This window comes from Bombina bombina, chromosome 1, assembly GCF_027579735.1.
Source record: "Bombina bombina isolate aBomBom1 chromosome 1, aBomBom1.pri, whole genome shotgun sequence".
NCBI classification, from domain to species: domain Eukaryota; kingdom Metazoa; phylum Chordata; class Amphibia; order Anura; family Bombinatoridae; genus Bombina; species Bombina bombina.
In genome coordinates this window covers 1,494,509,118-1,494,528,054 of record NC_069499.1, presented here as the reverse complement: position 1 = coordinate 1,494,528,054, position 18,937 = coordinate 1,494,509,118, and the positions used below count along the sequence as shown (strand labels likewise).

Sequence of the window (18,937 nt, the reverse complement as noted above, 5' to 3'; positions counted from 1 at the left end):
TTCGCTATTGTACACAACAGTTTAATGTCTCTTTAAGCACAATGAAACAGTTGAGTGTCATATTACATAACATTTTGGTAAAGTGTCAAGAAACTAGAATCAGCATTTAGTCCACGATATAAAGTGTTGAATGTATTAACATTTTAACATTTGTTTTTCTTTAAAGGGTGACATTGAAACTACCTCCTGATCTTGTAGTTTATAGTGGTCAGTCTGGGTGAAATGGTCACCAAAAAGAGTGCAATATTTAGTTTCACTGTCATTTATGATGGAAGTATCTGTGCAGGTTCATTCATAGTTGCATTTATTGGTTAATTTCCCCAAAATAACATGACATATCACATGTTGTATATGTTTACCATATTTGCAGATATACAGGAGTATGACCATTAGAAAATGTATGATTTGTAGTTGTTGACTTGCTGCGTTGACAACATTTCATTGTAGTGCTTGGTGCCATTCAAAATATTCTCCTGTTCAAGGAGTGGCTGTATCTGGTCCTGTTTCTTTTTCAGGTTTGATGATGTCTAAATATCAGAATAGGGGATTCAGGGACATATTTCCTTACATATGGGATTCCCTATGAATTATAGCAGAAAGTATTTTACAATTGTGCGCATTCTTTCTAGAGTAGGGTAAATTTCAAGGGACATGAAACCCTAAATTTTTCTTTCATCGTTCAGATAGGGCATGTCCTTTTAAACATCTTTCCAATTTACTTCTATTATCAAATTAGCTTCACTCTCTTGGTATCTTTTATTGAAGTGACCACAGTTCATCAACCATTTTCTTTTGTCATTTCAGAAACTTGACAGATGAAGAAACAGGAGCAGTAACACTTGGCCAGACAATGATCAGAAGACATAATAAACTTCACAAATCCTGGTCCAAATAACAGACTGAATTCTCTGATTATTTTAGGCTGTAATAAAAAAATAAAAAAATGTGAGGTTAAAGCATGAAAGAAACAAAATAAAATAATACAAAAAAGAAAATCCTTAATATAATATTGATTTGTTTTGTCAATAAAGCAAGCAAAGTCTCCATTTTATTCCAAGACCAAATGCATGAATTGTTTTGATATTAGAATCACCAGTTGTCCATTTTAAAATACTGGAAGATTAGGAAGGGTGGCCCTGTATCCCCTGTCAACCCTAAACAGACCAATCCCATATGGTCCTGCAATCCCTCTATAAGTCACATGCCCACATTTTACCTTAAACCACACCACATGACCTTGCAGTCTCTGTTAGCCCCATACAAACATCAGATCAGATCCCTGGCTCTGCAGCTCCTCTCAGCCACATGCCCACATCAGAAACAAGGATCGTGCAGCCCCCCTGTCAGGCACATGCCTACATCAGACATGTCATGACCCTGACTCTATCTAAAGCTCCAATGTTAGCCACATGCACACATCAGACCTTCCATAAAACCACATAGCTTTGCTGCCCCTTTGTCAGCCACATTGTCACATCAGCCCCTCAAACACCTGCAGCTCAGACCCCTGGCTCTACAGTCCCTCTGTCACTCAAATAACCACATCAGATGTCATATAGGGCATATATATTATGTTATGTAATTGCTACTCAGCAAAAACAGCACACAGCCAATCAGAAAAAAATCAAAGTTCTCAATAGTAAAATCAAAAAATCACCCAGGAATAATTTTTCTTGGTTATCCTCCTCTCATTTTGGATTTGGGCTTGTGGTGGTTCTAAAGGCATGAGTAAGGCTCAAATGCATCCCCAATTTTTTAGACTGCACCCTCAGTACGTCACTTGGGCTGTGGGGGAGGATGACAATTCCCACCATTGTACTTTCCCTGCTTCCCACCCAACTTCGCCCACAACACACCCAAGTTTAACTGCAGAACTCACTTAGTTACCAGTCTCCTGGCATGGAGCTTTGCAGGGATAGTACTAGTGCCTTAAATACATTTTTCGACTGGACACAACTATGAAGCCCCTATTTATGCCCTCAATTAATAGCTGCCTGTCCCCGTGTATAGGGTAACTTCTCGGGTCCTGTGTTAGCCTATCTGCCCTCAATAGTGTTGAGGCCAGACCCCACTGGTTGTCCTCTAGGCACATACACCTTATACTTCTTCCTTTATTTACAAACATCAAAGGAGAAAAAGATTGTCTAGAAAGAGGAATTGCTTCTGTTGGGTTGCCAGCTGTTCTTTAGATATATAACGGGATCAGATCCCCATCCCAGAAGTTCCCCCCAGTTATCTATATTGGACTATATACTGATATCCACTTTTTATTTATATATATTTTACTGGATGACCACTTAAAATAATGGACTATATGGTTAAATACTGGACACCTGGCAACCCTATCTATAAGAGGATGTAGTGACAGAACCACTATGGAAATGAAAAAAACAAACAAAGGAAACCCTGTATTTAAACCTTTTAGGCCTGAAATCAGGTGAGAGGACCATAAATACTTATAGATTTTGGGGTCGTTTACATAATACAAGAGCCATTTTTTTCAGGATTCCAGACGCAGGAAACTCCTTAGGACCTTAATGCACTGAGAGAGAAGAATAGTGAGATAAGATGATTAGGTCTGCTCTTCCTGCAAGCTCAGCCCAGTTCATAGGCATGTGTTTAGGAAGCAAGAGCAACCACCTAGCTATCTATTATTCTTGAAACATAATGCAGGGACTGGAATCCATTTTCCACAGTAAACCTCATGACATTGAATATAGAACTAGAAGTCATACCAACAATGGATTGGACTATTAGTGAATTACATAATACAAGAAAAGTAGAGGAAATATCCAGAGAAAAAATGAGTATTAAAATACTTTGAAAAACTCCACATTTGCCACAAAAGGAACAGTGTATCCTTATAAACCTCTTGAGAATGACTGACCACAATGACGATACTGCAATGGTCCAACATGTATCAAATGGTCTGCTTGTATGGACCCAGGAAATTGAAGCACTGACAGAGTGCAACAGAGCAGAGCTACAACAATCATTACCATACTTCAAAAAAAAAAGAAAAGAAAAGTCAGCAAGAGTGAAAGGGTAAATATAAGGAAAGGCGGAGATGTTCCTGATGATGTGTGGAAGTGGCTACTTATCTCAAGTGGCATTTCATAAACCCAACAAAGAAGATGGGCGAAATAGATTTTTTTGAGTTTAGAATAAATCAAAAATATTGTCGGAGGTGATTAGTTAGGGAAGCAGGGTGTCAGATCCAAATAGATTTTCCAACATCAGAGTTCTGAGACTTTGGGCTTCAGAACCTTAAAGGGACATTTTATTCATATGCTAAATCAGTTGAAAATGATGCAGCATAACTGACAAGTAATTATCACAAGAACATCTAAATGTAAAAACGGAAGATATTTTACATCAAAATTTATTAAGCTCACCAGATCAAGGGCTCCTCTTGTTACTGCCATCTGTATAGTTAAAAAAAAAATAAAAAAAATAATCAGCTTTATCAGACTTTTTTCTGATCTCATGGGAGTTCACCGAAATCTCACAAGATTTCATAGTAAACTTCCTTAAGGTAAATAAAGTTACTGTTCCTGCACATGTCAAATGCAAACTCCCTTGCAAGTCCTGGGGCATATCTTTTTTTTTTACATAGATATATTTACTGTTTGTGACATTTTCTACTGATCTTTTTTTCAAATATGCTGCATCACTTTCAAGTGATTCAACATTTTGGTATCATGCAGTATGTTCCCATTAATTATAGTAGTTAAGTAGTAATCAACTCCCTTGAGTTGAATTTGCTGCTTTTTGAGTTTGAATGTCCAGTGCTATACTCAACACAAAAAATTAAAATAAGTAATGGAAGAAACAGACTGATTTAATAAAACTAATGGTAACCAGTAACACCTGTATACTTGATAGGATGGAACCATGGGCTGTAGAGAAATCAAAAAGATAGCAAATACATTGCATTTTTTATGACCAATAAATTGGAATAAATGTTCAGTCCTATACTTTGTTGGTTTGTGGAATTATAATGTATTAGGTAATTTCAAATCAAAGAGCACAGAAGTCGAACAACATCTCATATATGTCTGAAATCACTCGTTAGCAAAGGGCATATTATAATTTTCTCTTAAGTGAACACAACCGATAATGTCTAAACAGTGAAAATATATGTTGATAACATAGGCCTGCTTTAAAAGCCTTTGCACCTGCCAGGAAAAAAGCAAAACAAGTAATGTGTTAATATTTTTTGTGACCCCCAGGAAAAAGGAAGATTCAAAATGTGGACTATGGGAAATCTGGTGGGTGGGCAAACAATGCATCCACAAATCAAAAGAGCACTTTTAAAGCAGTGGTCTCAAAGTATCAGCACTGGGGCCATATGAGGCCCTCAAGATAGTTTCATCTGGCCCTCCCTTCTTTAAAAGGTACATTTTTAGGCTGTCAATTCATTTTAGTGTTCTACAAGGTGTAACTAGTTGGTGTTCTATATAGTCACTCACAAGCAGGGATAGGCAAGGTGTCCATACACAGACACTGGTGTCCGTGACTGGCTCTTGCAGTGTCCGCCACCAATTTTGCGGTTGGGAGAGAGGAGTAGGACAGATGACGCAGGCGGCACCACGTTTTGCAGGGTTGAGGTCGCAACCACAGGATGCCGCCTAGTATTGGGAAAGTGAGTGAGAGAGAGGAAAGAAGCAAGCTGCCTGCAGTGAAGCCTGTGTCAGCCACCCGTGAGCCGTGACCCGTCCCGATTCCTTGATCTGTGCGGAAGCGTGGTGCTGGTGTCTGTGTGTAGAAGACTGCCGCCTACTCTGATAAACCTTACCTAACCAAATAGGTAACCAACCATGATGATCAAGCGATTAACATCAAGGTGGGAGAGTTTGGTTAGGAGTTGAAGACTCTCAATACAAAAAAAAAAGATTAGAATTTTGAAAACATTTTATACTAGTATACCACAAGCAGTCTTTATATAAATGCTATTTTAAACTTGTTTGATTAGATGACTAATTTGTACTTATGGAACTAGACCAGGGGCAACCAACAATCAGCCCATTTGACAGCAAAGTGCTGCTCTCCTGACTTATAGAAACATAGAATGTGTCTGCAGATAGGAACCATTCGACCCATCTAGTCTGCCCAATTTTCTGAATATTTTTATTAGTTCCTGGCCTTATCTTATACCTAGCATAGCCTTATGCTTATCCCATTTATTTTTAAATTCCTTCACTGTCTCTACCACTTCTGCTGGATGGCTATTCCACCATGCATCCACTACCCTCTCGGTAAAGAGTGTTTTTTGATGTTTTTAATTAGAAATGTACTTTGGTGTCCTTCACTTAGGTCTGTACTTTGGAAAATGTCTGCCATAGCCTTGGTACATGCCTATCCCTGCTCACAAGATAAATATAAAGTCAAGCCTACATCATCAAGCGTAGACTCCCACCATGCACTGCTTGGATAAATGTCACTTTTTTACGCCGTTATACAGTTCCAGAATGATCACTTCACTTGGCACTCACAAGATAAATATAGACAACTGTGTATGTGTGGGCTACAACTCTAACCATTAACTACTCTTTGGGTAAATGTCACTTTCAGTTCCTAGTATATCCAGTTCTGGAGCACTTACTCAGTTCAAGTGGCCCCCCATGGGAGAAGAACACATACACTTCTAAACTCTTTATCTCTGGGCCTCATTAGCCTTCACTGAGCTAATGTGCAGTAGAAATGTCAAGACTCCAAGTAAAATTGCATAGGTTCTTACACATTCTACAAAATGTAACGAAATAACAAGTTTTTTTAGAGCAGTCATGCCACCTTGTGGCTATAACCAGTTATCTTTCATTAACGCATTTTAAATTAGATTTGTATAGTATATTTTGCTAAATGATATAAAATAAGTATTTTGTAGGAGTCTGATAGCGTAAATGTTAACTATTATTAATAATGATAATATTATTAATAATAAAAATAATAATTATAATCTACAACTGCACATCTTTTTTATATGGACCCAAGGAAACAGAAGGACAGACTGTTCCTTATCACAAAAATAAGAATTAATTTGTTTTTGCTGAATTACATACAAATTATACAGCTTTCATTTTGTAAACTATTGTAGTTCTCTTATACTGCAGTAATGTTTCCAAACACATATGTAAATGCGTCACACATAATTATAAAGCCACATTTCCAATAAGTCAAGGATTAGCTTCCAGCTACAACTTTACTCCAAACTGATTCATACAAACTGTTATTAATGAATTGTATAATAAAACAACTTACATTATCTTATGCTAATTATACTTTGAGGGCACATGTAAAAGAGTTTGGTAAGATTTCTTATTCTGAATGTTGTCCTATTTTATGTGATTAGTCTATATTGTTCGGGGTACAAATACTATCACTAATAATTCCTATTTTAAAGGTACTATTATCACGACAATGATAGGGCAAAGCTTATGCAGAATACATTAAGAGATGGATGGAATCAGACAAAACATTTTTCAAAACAGTTTTTAAAAGCACACAGAAGTCCACTTTTTCTTTAGCTATGAGATACACAAATGTGTGGTTATTGCATTACATTACAACACTCTAAATGTTCTTTCTAATTGGTTTCCAACTTGTGCAAATAAATATGTGAAAGAAACTGATTTTAATGCATTATTTCTGAGGTTGTCCAAAGTATTGCAGCTTTGGAAACAGTTGGAATTTTGGGTATCATAACGAGTTATAGATTCTTTTCTTAAAGGGACACTGAACCCAATTTTGTTTCTCTCATGATTCAGATAGAGCATGCAATTTTAAGCAACTTACTAATTTACTCCTATTATCAATTTTTCTTTGTTCTCTTGCTATCTTTATTTTAAAAGCAGGAATGTAAATCTTAGCAGCCAGCCCATTTTAGGTTCAGCACTATGGATACCGCTTGCTTATTGGAGGCTGACATTTACCCACCAATAAGCAAGCATAACCCAGGTTCTAAACCAAAAATGGGCTGGCTCCTATGCACCACATTCCTGTTTTTTTAAATAAAGATAGCAAGAGAACAAAGAAAAATTGTTAATAGGAGTAAATTAGAAAGTTGCTTAAAATTGCATGCTCTATCTGAATTATGAAAGAAAAAATTTGGGTTTAGTGTCCCTTTAAATTGTGATTTTAAAAAAATCACCAGTGTTCATTCCATACTGTCTATGATAATTGTATGTAGATTTCAAAATTGGCTGTATAATAAAACACTGACTGTAGCTTGACTAAAAAGTAGATTTAAAAAGTACAATATAAGGATGGTTGCACATCATAAATTAAAATATTCAAAATGGTAAAAACTGAAATGTGCATTAATGCTTTTTAGTTTTTATTAGAAGATTTTTTCCCCTGTATATTTCTATTAGCAAAACTGCTTCTAGTAAAAGTTACTGTTTCAGCAGCATACTGACATATGCTGTGGGTTCCCCATGCATCAGCATTCAAATACCTCACCTGCTTAGAGAAAAAAACAGTGTTTTGTATCATGTCAGGGAACATTTAATTTGTGTCATAAAAGTTATTTGTAACTCTCTGAGCAGGTATGATATTTGAATGATGGTGCACAGAGGCACTCACAGGATATGTGTATATGGTGCTAAAATAATAAAAATTGTTTCTAGAGGAATTTTTGCAAATAGAAATGTTTTGCATGCGGCTAGATTACGAGTTTTGCGTTATGAGGGGTGCAGTGCTAACTTGCAAGTTATTGTCACAGCTCACTTCCCTACAGCGCTGGTATTACAGGTTTATAAAAACCCGGCGTTATCAGGCAAAAAGTGAGCGTAAAGCAAAATTGAGCTCCATACCGCACTCCAATACCAGCGCTGGTGAAAGCTGCGGTGAGCTGGTTTTACGTGCTCGTTCACGATTTCTCCATAGACATCAATGGGGAGAGCCGGCTGAAAAAAAGTCTAACACTTGTAAAAAAGCAGCGTAAAGCTCAGTAACGCAGCCCCTTTGATTCCTATGGGGAAACTAAATTTATGTTTACACCTAACACCCTAACATGAACTCAGAGTCTAAACACCCCTAATCTTACACTTATTAACCCCTAATCTGCCGCCCCCGACACCTACATTATACTTATTAATCCCCAATCTGCCGCTCCGAACACCGCCGCCACTATACTAAACATATTAACCCCTAAACCGCCGCACTCCCGCATCACAAACACTAGTTAAATATTATTAACCCCTAATCTGCTGCCCCCCATCGTCGCTGCCACTATACTAAATTTATTAACCCCTAAACCTAAGTGTAACCCTAACCCTAACACCCCCTAACTTAAATATAATTAAAATAAATCTAAATAAAACCTACTATCATAACCTAAATAATTCCTATTTAAAACTAAATACTTACCTGTAAAATAAACCCTAAGCTAGCTACAATATAACTAATATTTACATTGTAGCTAGCTTAGGGTTTATTTTTATTTTACAGGCAAGTATGTATCTATTTTAACTAGGTAGACTAGTTAGTAAATAGTTATTAACTATTTACTAACTACCTAGCTAAAATAAATACAAATTTACCTGTAAAATAAAACCTAACCTGTCTTACACTAACACCTAACCTTACTCTACAATTAAATACATTACCTAAATTAAATAAAATTACCTAAATTACAAAACCCCCCACTAAATTACACAAAATAAAAAAAGACATTATCAGATATTTAAACTAATTACACCTAATCTAATAGCCCTATCAAAATAGACTAAACTACCAATAGCCCTTAAAAGGGCTTTTTGCGGGGCATTGCCCCAAAGAAATCAGCTCTTTTACTGATAAAAAAATACAAACAACCCCCCAACAGTAAAACCCACCACCCACACAACCAACCCCCCAAATAAAATCCTAACTAAGAAAACCTAAGCTCCCCATTGCCCTGAAAAGGGCATTTGGATGGACATTGCCCTTAAAAGGGCATTTAGCTCTTTCTCAAGTGCCCAAACCCTAATCTAAAAATAAAACCCACCCAATAAACCCTTAAAAAAACCTAACACTAACCCCCGAAGATCCACTTACAGTTTTGAAGACTGGACATCCATCCTCAACGAAGCCGGGAGAAGTCTTCATCCAAGCAGCAAGAAGTCCTCAACGAAGCTGGGAGAAGTCTTCATCCAAGCCAGCAGAAGTGGTCCTCCAGACAGGCAGAAGTCTTAATCCAGACAGCATCTTCTATCTTCATCCATCCGGCGCGGAGCGGACTAACCCCAGGAAGCATTTGGAAGGCCCAGTGTTTTTTGGCACAGGGCTGAGATCACTCTTTAGGTCATAAACAGCGGCACTCCACACTTGCTACTTGTATTCAACCTCCGAGATCAGGGTCCATAGCAGAGAATCTGACTGGGTCATATTGAAAGAACAAGGGAAAAGATTGGCCAAACTCACTTCCAGAATGGGCGTGGGATAGGCTAATAGGATAACCAAGGCCATTGCACCATGATTTGCTAGGCCGGGAATCTTTATGCCAGCTATAACTTCACACATATTATGCGCCTTCTCTTCTTCCAAGGTAGACCTAACAGTCTGATTATCAATAGCCGACAAACTCTGGAAACTAATGACTAATGAGTAATAGCTTATGTTATAGATCTGATTGAGCACATACCTAAGAATATTTAAATCGCTGCTCCCCACAGACAAGATTTTTATTCTCTTTTAATATGATCAGTAAGTACTAAACCATTTCCCTATGAGTATCTGTGTTTATATTGCAATTTTTTTTTATGGTCAATGCAGATCCACATATATCAGTGCATATACAGTATATAGACTAAACCTATATCCCGTACATATGAGTACTTTGTCATATATTCTTTGAAATGCCATAGTATGCTTAACATAGTTACTTCTTTATTGTCTGCTAACCATAACTATCCTAACACTCTACTATATTATAAAACTAACTAAATAAAGTATGAAAGGGTCACATAGGCATGCACATTCAGATTAAAGTTGAAATAGACTGCTGATCCCTAAAGTGTACAATCGGTAGCAGTTTACCTGATGCTGCTATGCGTTGTCCTGCTACGGACTGACATAAAGTCCTACCACCTAAACCGGATACCTGTACATTGCTAAATCTGCATTTCATTTTTGCCCCCCTTCTCATATATTTCTCAAGAGCTCTTAAAGTTAAAAATTCCCTTCTGCATTGAATATACCACTTGCTAATGTTAGCATTTGAACCAGAAGTTCTGGGGTTTATTTAAGTCAGCTATATATTGTTATAAACACCATAGCTGTGATATCTGTTCCTCACTACATATCTCTATGTTATTATATTTCACCTGTTAAGTGGCCCAGTAACTGATGGTATTACTTCATGTAAACATCCATGGAACTGTTGATATTGTTTAATATTTCCTACTCTATTTACCCCATATGTTATATGATATAGCCGTAATTTAAAGGAGGGGCTATACCTGAAGATGTTCAGCATATTGATCTGTTTATTTTGTTTTGCCAGGTTATATCTGTTTCCACACTCAGCAACTTAATATGTTTATGCACGTGTTTATAGCTATCTTGCACAATTTTGATACAGGCACTCATACTTACCCCGTATGACGACTATGCAACACATGACAAAGATACCCCCCTCTGAACAATAGTTCTACCTTATAAAACACCGAGCCCTTTGCACTGCAGCTGATTTCCTCCCCCCTCCTCCATAGTTACCTATTGTCACTCCTGAAACCTTGATCATATAACAAGTGGAACTAAACAATACCCGAAAAGGGGCAAGACACTACCGCCAGCTTATAGTTATGCGTTACTGTGGTATCCCTCTTTACAATTTACCTATTGTCTACAATACTACTCAGTAAGAGAAAGGAGGATACCTATGATTCCTACCCTAACCATATACTATATTATATCATGTGAACTATATCATGACTAATGAGAATCCCGTTAAGTTGACTACTAACATTACTAATGTACTTGTCACCTGGGTATAGGGCCCGTACCTAGGGGATAAGGTCTAAATACATGGGATTATGGATAACAAATACCGCTCTCACCATACTATCACTTCATCTTCACCCTACATAAACATTCTATATTGTTTGATATTGAATATGTATGGGTTCCTTCGCTCTATTTTTAAAGTGTAGAAATATATTGCAGTACATCAGCAACTCCTTACTAGAGGCAACAATTTTCTATTCATATGCAAAATGTCTCACTGCATGTATGATATTATTAGTTAATAGTCTCTATTGGGGGGGGAGGGTTGCCTCTTGCTATTATATTATTTTATATATAAATATATATATATATATATATATATATATATATATATATACATATAATAGTAGCAAAAACTTGCAGTCGCTGGACTTTTTCAAACACCAAAAAGTTTTAATGGAACGTTTCGGAGACAAAGTATCCCCTTCCTCAGACAAGAGTGAAGTGGCAATACAAGCAGTATAAAAAAGCAAACAAAGTGATAACCCCTCCCCCCAATTAAGACAAAAACCGCCAAAATGGTAGTCATGACAACCACACCAAACATAGTGTCAGTGTTGCTAAACCAAACAACCAATTTGAAAAATTCAAGTTTAGTGATCAAGTAATAAAGATTCAAGTGTGAAGCACTATATAAATGTGAAACCAGAATTAAAAATCTATACTTGGTACTATCTTGGTACTATATATATATATATATATATATATATATAGGTATAAAATAATTGTCTTGCTCTAAATCACTGAACATATCTAGGTCTCCTGATGATGTTCTTCTGTTTGATATATAAGGTTATACTTTCCTAGGCAGTCGATATATCACATAGACCCCCTCTTTCCTCCTGAAAGTAAGTTTGTTGGCATGATAGAAATTCACTAACTCTTTTATCATTTCACCATGAGCTATCAAATACTAGTCAACATTTCTGATAAATGGTCCAAAAGGGACCGTCTAATTTATTTAAGTTACTTATTCTGGAAAAGTTAGATGGTTAGCTAATATAAATGAGGGACTGGAACACCTATACCCGAGAATTATATAATGATATTAAATGTTTAGTTACTCTATCAAGAGCTACCTCAACTAGCCAACTTTCCCCAATCGCATTAGTAAAGCTATACACATGAGGAATCCTGATGTATCTATGCATACCTTCTTTATAAATTTAAATGTACTAAACATCATTTTTAAAAGGTAACAATGTTTCATTCTCCATCTATCTATGTTTATTTGCCCTTATAACTACTAATAAAATAACCATTACTTTCTTACCGCTAAAATATAAAATGTTGGCTCACGCTCACATCTATTCTATATACGTGATTGGATGCTGATATACTTATCTGCTTATGAGCTATGTGATTATAATACTGTTATTTCTTTAAATCTCGCCTGCTGATTTACCCTTATTTCTTATCAAATGGTCCAAAAGTGACCTCCACGTAGCTACCAACTGTCATAAATTTACTAATTTATCTGGCCCATGAGAGGCCTATCCCGTAGTTACACCAATTCTATAATTCTTAAGAAAAATGAGGTTTCATTTCTGTATGTTTTATCTTATTGTTGATACTTGCCTGTTTACTATTACTTAAAATGTCCAAATTTATATACTTTATTTGCAAGCTGTGTTTTCCACACAGTTATTTCTATTCTTGTTTGCATTACACAAGGCATTGATTCATTGTACAAATACTGCAAGTGCAACTTGTTAATGTCTTGTATCCTCATTATCTTTGTCAATGTACCAAAACCTCTATTGTTAATAAATAAATAAAATGAGTGGTTGCTTGTCCCACTAGGATGCAAGTAATCCCTGTGAGAAAAAAAAAGTCCCTTGCCCTACCGAACACCAGTGCTTTTTATGGAGATGAGATGACTATTAGGTAGGTCCTATCGCCTCTACCTTAATTTAAGGGAATTATAGCCCTCATATGACAAGGAGCCCCAATAGAACTCTTAACACACATAAATAGGTATGAGACTCCTTTTTAAAAAGAGGTAAGTCGGGGGGAGGGGCTAAGAGGCGGCCATGATCAGTCGCATCTCATGAAGCTCTGGGACTTTTAATTTATAAATTACCCTCGGATATAGCTCTCATTTCGCCCTATATCTCTAGGATCCCACTACTACTCATCTGGTAGAACTGAGATATACCGAGGGTTCCACACCAGACCACCCACGAGCTGATTTAGCCAACTAAGATCTTAGGCCGTCACCATCTACTGGAGCCCACAATAACCTTCATCGACTATTCAAGCTACGCAGTTTTTCCACTGAGCTCCAGGACTGTGCTCAACTAATATTTCTTACTTGAAGACTGTGGCTCTAATGGGGTTATCACACCAATAACTCTATATGGAATAACTATTCGAATTAGGAGACGGCCTATTCACTATTACGTTACTATTTTCTCAACCCCCCCCGGTAAGCCGGGGTTTTACAGGCCTATCCGATTACTAGCTTTACATAGCAGGATGGAGAAATTCTGTTTTACCGCATTAGCCTTACTCCGGGACCTTGATCGTAAGATGGACACAGAGTTTTCTGTTCTACAAGCTACCATCAGAGAGGCGATCACGGAAGATGGCAACCAGCAACTACTTCCACCTGAGCATGTCCCCACTGTAAAGATACACCCTATTACAGACTGGACCTTAAAATATAGACCCGAAGAGCCTAAGGAGACCCCGGGACCAGTTGAGGCTGACAGCTCAGGGGGAAGTCCAGAAATAGACCATTTCCCCATTCCACATGCTCCGTCTACAACACTGCAGAAATTCTGGAAATTGAGCATGGCTCTGCTGCCTGACCTGGAGCAGCCCACAATTGAGGAGCGTATGTCGGGTCCCCAGCTACCTACTCCAACTACAGATGGAGATCAAATATTTATCCTCTCACTCTTGGTGCCCTGTTTCGGGGGATACTGCCGGTTCCTGGATGGGATACTGGGGACTTTCTCAGAATCACTTGGCAATAGAGCGACTCTATGAGCAGGTCACATTCTTGACAGCTGCTCCTTTAAGACGACTCACCACAAGAGATTGCCGTGATCTTTCTTTGATCTCAGACAGCTACCTCCATACAGAATGGGACTTATTTCACAGCAGGTCGGACCGGAGCAGAGCTGGCATAGGCTAGTTATACACTACCTACTTTGAATTAGCTGTTGATGTATAAAGTTTATAATATAGCTCAAGATGTTTCGCACACACCTACTTTGTGATCTTGAACTGGTGCTGGCTGCTTCTGCTTAGAACTGAATCTTTTTTTATCTCATTTAATGTTTAACTGATTCATACGCATATATAAGCTCTATAGCAATTCAGGTTGCAGACCAGTCTACTTCTCATAGCAGACATATGTGTATAGTATGCATTTGATCTAGATGGGGCTATAGTATAAAGGTGAGATACTGTATTAGTTATTTTTTTTTTTTACTTTTTTTTCCCTAAGAAAGAAGTTTGAAACTCTGATGGGGGCTTTTATACACCTTTACTCCCCATAGCTTCCCTACTGCTAATCACCAGGATAGCCATCACGATCTACTGATATCTTAGCACTGATGTCCAAGTTCATAGTTAACACGCTTACTTCTTACTCCCACCCAGAAATCTGCACATACTTATATTTATACCAGGCTGCCTTCTCTATGTAGATCACTTAATCACCTATACCACTTAATAGAACTGGGTGTTTTTTTTTGTTTTGTTTTTATTTATTAACAGCCCCACCTGTTCTTAGAATTATAGAACTCACCATACTCCCCAGCTTAAAGACCACCCACCCCTAAGACATAAGATATTCTCTTTAACTCTTTATCCTAGTGGTCAGTTCCTTATAGTCACCCATTACCTATACAAATAGGCATAGTTTTCTCTATACCTGTACCTTATGTTTCAACCCTTAATAGACAAATACTCCATCCTGCTCCTACTGCGAAGCATTGTTTTACAAGTTTTTATAGGCCCAGGCCCCTCCCTACCCCCACATAAGAGTAGCTCTTACCTGCTGATCTCCCCCCCCACCTTACCTAGGTCCAAAAGTGACCATTCCAGAAGCCAATTTCCTCCTCTAGATTACATTAGCCCCCATGGGTCCAAGAGTGACCCCTCATGTCAAAATAGGAAGCAACCATAGAAAAATGTTGAAAAAACTAAGGTTCAAGATACCTATACATAACAACCCAATGTGATCGGCTATTCTCATCTAATACTACATGTAAGTTCTATTCTCTTATGGTTATCTATATTTTGTGTAAGCTCTCTTCTCTCATTGTTATGTGGGTGATGTGATGTTTCATTCATGTTGTATAACACGCACAACCTCAATAAAAAAACTTATTTTAAAAAAAAAAAAAAAAAGAGGTAAGTCCTTTTTTTCAATAAGGAGTCTCATGTCTTTTTTTTGCATAAATCTACCTGCCTAATGTATTTAGTATATGTAGGGATATCAGATCTTAAGGAGCCCCTCTCGACCTAAAGATAGCTACACCACACACACTCTAAGCATCAGGTGAATATGTCATATGACTAACAATCACCTGTCTACTAGGTGACTTTTTACAGTGCTCATGGCTTTAAAGGGTACCTAGTACCTCTATATGAGAAGATAATAGGGAAAGTGACCCCTTATTTGAAAGAGGCAATTCTCTCCAATCTGTGTCTTGTCTTAATGTGAAGGTATGTCTCCTCTAAAGAAGTTCTTGTTAATCCCTCACAAGTCCCCCATCTGAAAGAGGGGACCCCTACAATTCAAGTAAGAGACTTAATATCGTATCACCCAAAAGGTAGCGGACAAGTTAAGTTAGCTTTAGTTTCTTAACTTCCGCTTCATATTTGATTTTTCTTCAATTTAAAGTTCATTTCTAAATGTTCCTACTATGCACAACAGATCGCTACTGAACATACTTTGCATAGAGAACTTGCTTCCTAACATGTTTCACTTGTATCTATGATGGACCAGGAGAAAACATTAAGGGGCATATCTATCAAAGTGTCAACCGCAAATACGCCGGAATTCTGCATCGTAATTGTTGCAAGATTGATCTGACCTAGTTGTCAAAGTCTCAAGACCGGCAAATGTTGAAATTTGTGACGTAACATACGATCCGCCGGTCTCAATCCGACGCAGATCGATGCTTACGTCATTACAGATGTTCCGAATACACGTTCGGCTCTATTTGACAATTTTTCCAATTTCTCAAACTTATAACAGGAACGCTCGCGGCTATTTGGACGCAGCGTACCTGGTTTTCAAACTGCCACCCTTGAGCCCGCGGATGCTATAGAAATCAATGGCAGTATGAAAGCACCGAAAGCTTATTTTCGATGCTGCAAGAGAATGAAGCATACCCCATTGATTTCTATGGTAGAAAAAAAGTTATGTTTACACCGAACACCCTAACATAAACCCTGAGTCTAAAGTTTAACACCCCTAATCTGCCCCCCCCGACATCGCCACCACCTACATAATGTTATTAACCCCTATTCCGCCGCTCCCCGACACCACCACAACCTAAATAAACTTATTAACCCCCAAACCTCTGGCCTCCCACATCACCACCACTAACTAAACCCATTAACCCCTAAACCGTCAGCCCTCCACATCGCCAAAAATTAAATTAAGCTATTAACCCCTAAACCTAACAACCCCTTAACTTTAAATTAAAATTACAAGATCCCTATCCTAATATAAATTAAAATGTACCTGTAGAATTAAAATAAACTAATTTTAAACTATTATTTAACCTATCCTAACTATTATATTAAAATTAAGATAAACTACCAATTAAATAAACTAAATTACATATTAAAAAAAGCTAACCCTACTAAAATTATTTAAATATACAATTAAACCTTAAAAGTACTAAAGTACAAAAAAAAAAACACTAAGTTACAAAAACAACAACACTAAATTACTAAAAATAACAAAGCAAACTATCAAAAATATTTTTTTACACCTACTCTAACAGCCCTATCAAAATAAAAAAGCCCCCCCAAATAAAAAAACCCTAGCCTACAATAAACTACCAATGGCCCTTAAAAGGGCCTTTTGTGGGGCATTGCCCCAAAGATATCAGCTCTTTTACCTGTAAAAAAAAATGCAAACACCCCCCAACAGTAAAACCCAAAAACCCAACCAACCCCCCCCCCAAATAAAAACCCTAACTCTAAAAAAAAACTAAGCTACCCATTGCCCTGAAAAGGGCATTTGTATGGGCATTGCCCTTAAAAGGGCATTTAGCTCTTTTACATTGCCCAGACACTAATCTAAAAATAAAACCCACCCCAAAAAACCCTTAAAAAAAAAAAACCTAAACACTAACCCCCGACGATCCACTTACAGTTCTTGAAGTCCCACTTGAAGGATCCATCCAGCCGGCGAAGTCATCATCCATGCGGCAAGAAGTCTTCATCCAGGTGGCCTCTTCGATCTTCATCCAGTCGGCTAAGTCCTCATCCAGGCAGCAAGAAGTCTTCATCCAGACGGCATCTTCTATCTTCATCCATCCAGCGCGGAGTGGGTCCATCCTGAAGACAGCCGGCGCGGAGCATCCTCTTCATACGATCGCCGCCATACACTGGAACTTCAATGCAAAGATGGCGTCCCTTGCATACCTATTGGATGAAAGATTTCAATCAGCTAATAGGAATTAGAGCTGTTAAAATCCTATTGGCTGTTCAAATCTTCAAATCAGCCAATAGGATTTGAGCAGCTGTCATTCTATTGGCTGTTCCAATCAGTCAATAGAATTTGAGCTCTCATTCTATTGGCTGTTCCAATCAGTCTGATTGGAACAGCCAATAGAATAAGAATAAGAGCTGCTCAAATCCTATTGGCTGATTTGAATTTAACACTCCCCGACACAGCCGCAACCTAAATAAACGTATTAACCCCTAAACCTCTGGCCTCCCACATTACCACCACTAACTAAACCTATTAACCCCTAAACCTAACAACCCCTTAACTTTAAATTAAAATGACAAGATCCCTATATTAATATAAATTAAAACTTACCTGTAGAATTAAAATAAACTAATTTTAAACTATAAATTAAACTACCCTAACTATTATATTAAAATTAAATTAAACTACCAATTAAATAAAATAAATTACATATTAAAAAAAACCTAACCCTACTAAAATTATTTAAATCTACAATTATACATTATTACAAAGTCCTAAAGTACAAAAAAAAACCCACTAAGTTACCAAAAACAAACAAACACTAAATTAGTCAAAATAACAAACCAAATTATCAAAAATAAAACATTTTACACCTAATCTAATGGCCCTATCAAAATGAAAAATCCCCCCCAAAATAAAAAAAACCCTAGGCTACAATAAACTACCAATGGCCTTTAAAAGGGCCTTTTGTGGGCACTGTCCCAAATATATCAGCTTTTTTACCTGTAAAAAAAAATACAAACACGCCCCCCAACAGTAAAACCCACCACCCAACCAACCCCTACCTAAGATACCCATTACCCTGAAAAGGGCATTTGTATGGGTATTGCCCTTAAAAGGGCATTTAGCTCTTTTACATTGCCCAGACCCTAATCTAAAAATAAAACCCACCTAAAAAACCCTTTAAAAAAACCTAACACTAACCCCTGACAATCCACTTACAGTTCTTGAAGTCCCGCTTGAAGGGTCCATCTAGATGGCGAAGTCATCATCCAGGCAGCAAGAAGTCTTCATCCAGACGGCCTCTTCTATCTTCATCCAGCCTGCGTGGAGCGGGTCCATCCTGAAGACATCCAACACAGAGCTCCTCTTCTTACGGTCGCCGCCGTAAACTGAAGCTTTAATGCAAGGGACGTGATTCAATATGGCATCCCTTGCATTGTAATCTATATGAAACACAAACACACAAACTAACGCCCTCTAGCTGTGAAAAACGACAAATGCATTTAGATGAGAGGTGGCCTTCAAAGGCTTAGA

The 18,937-nt window shown here is 37.6% G+C and overlaps 1 protein-coding gene across 5 annotated transcripts in view; it reads right to left on the bottom strand.

Moving 5' to 3' along the window:
* The window catches only part of LOC128653928 (uncharacterized), a 155,520-nt gene continuing 136,583 nt past the window's right edge, over window positions 1–18,937 (bottom strand). For 3 of the 5 annotated variants that reach the window (XM_053707528.1, XM_053707536.1, XM_053707505.1), the window contains 2 exons: window positions 3,396–3,425; window positions 1–922 (listed from right to left, as the gene is read on the bottom strand). The gene's annotated coding sequence lies outside the window, so the exon portion shown is untranslated. The remainder of the gene's footprint in view (window positions 923–3,395; window positions 3,426–18,937) is intronic. The other 2 variants (XM_053707519.1, XM_053707513.1) reach the window with 1 other exon arrangement.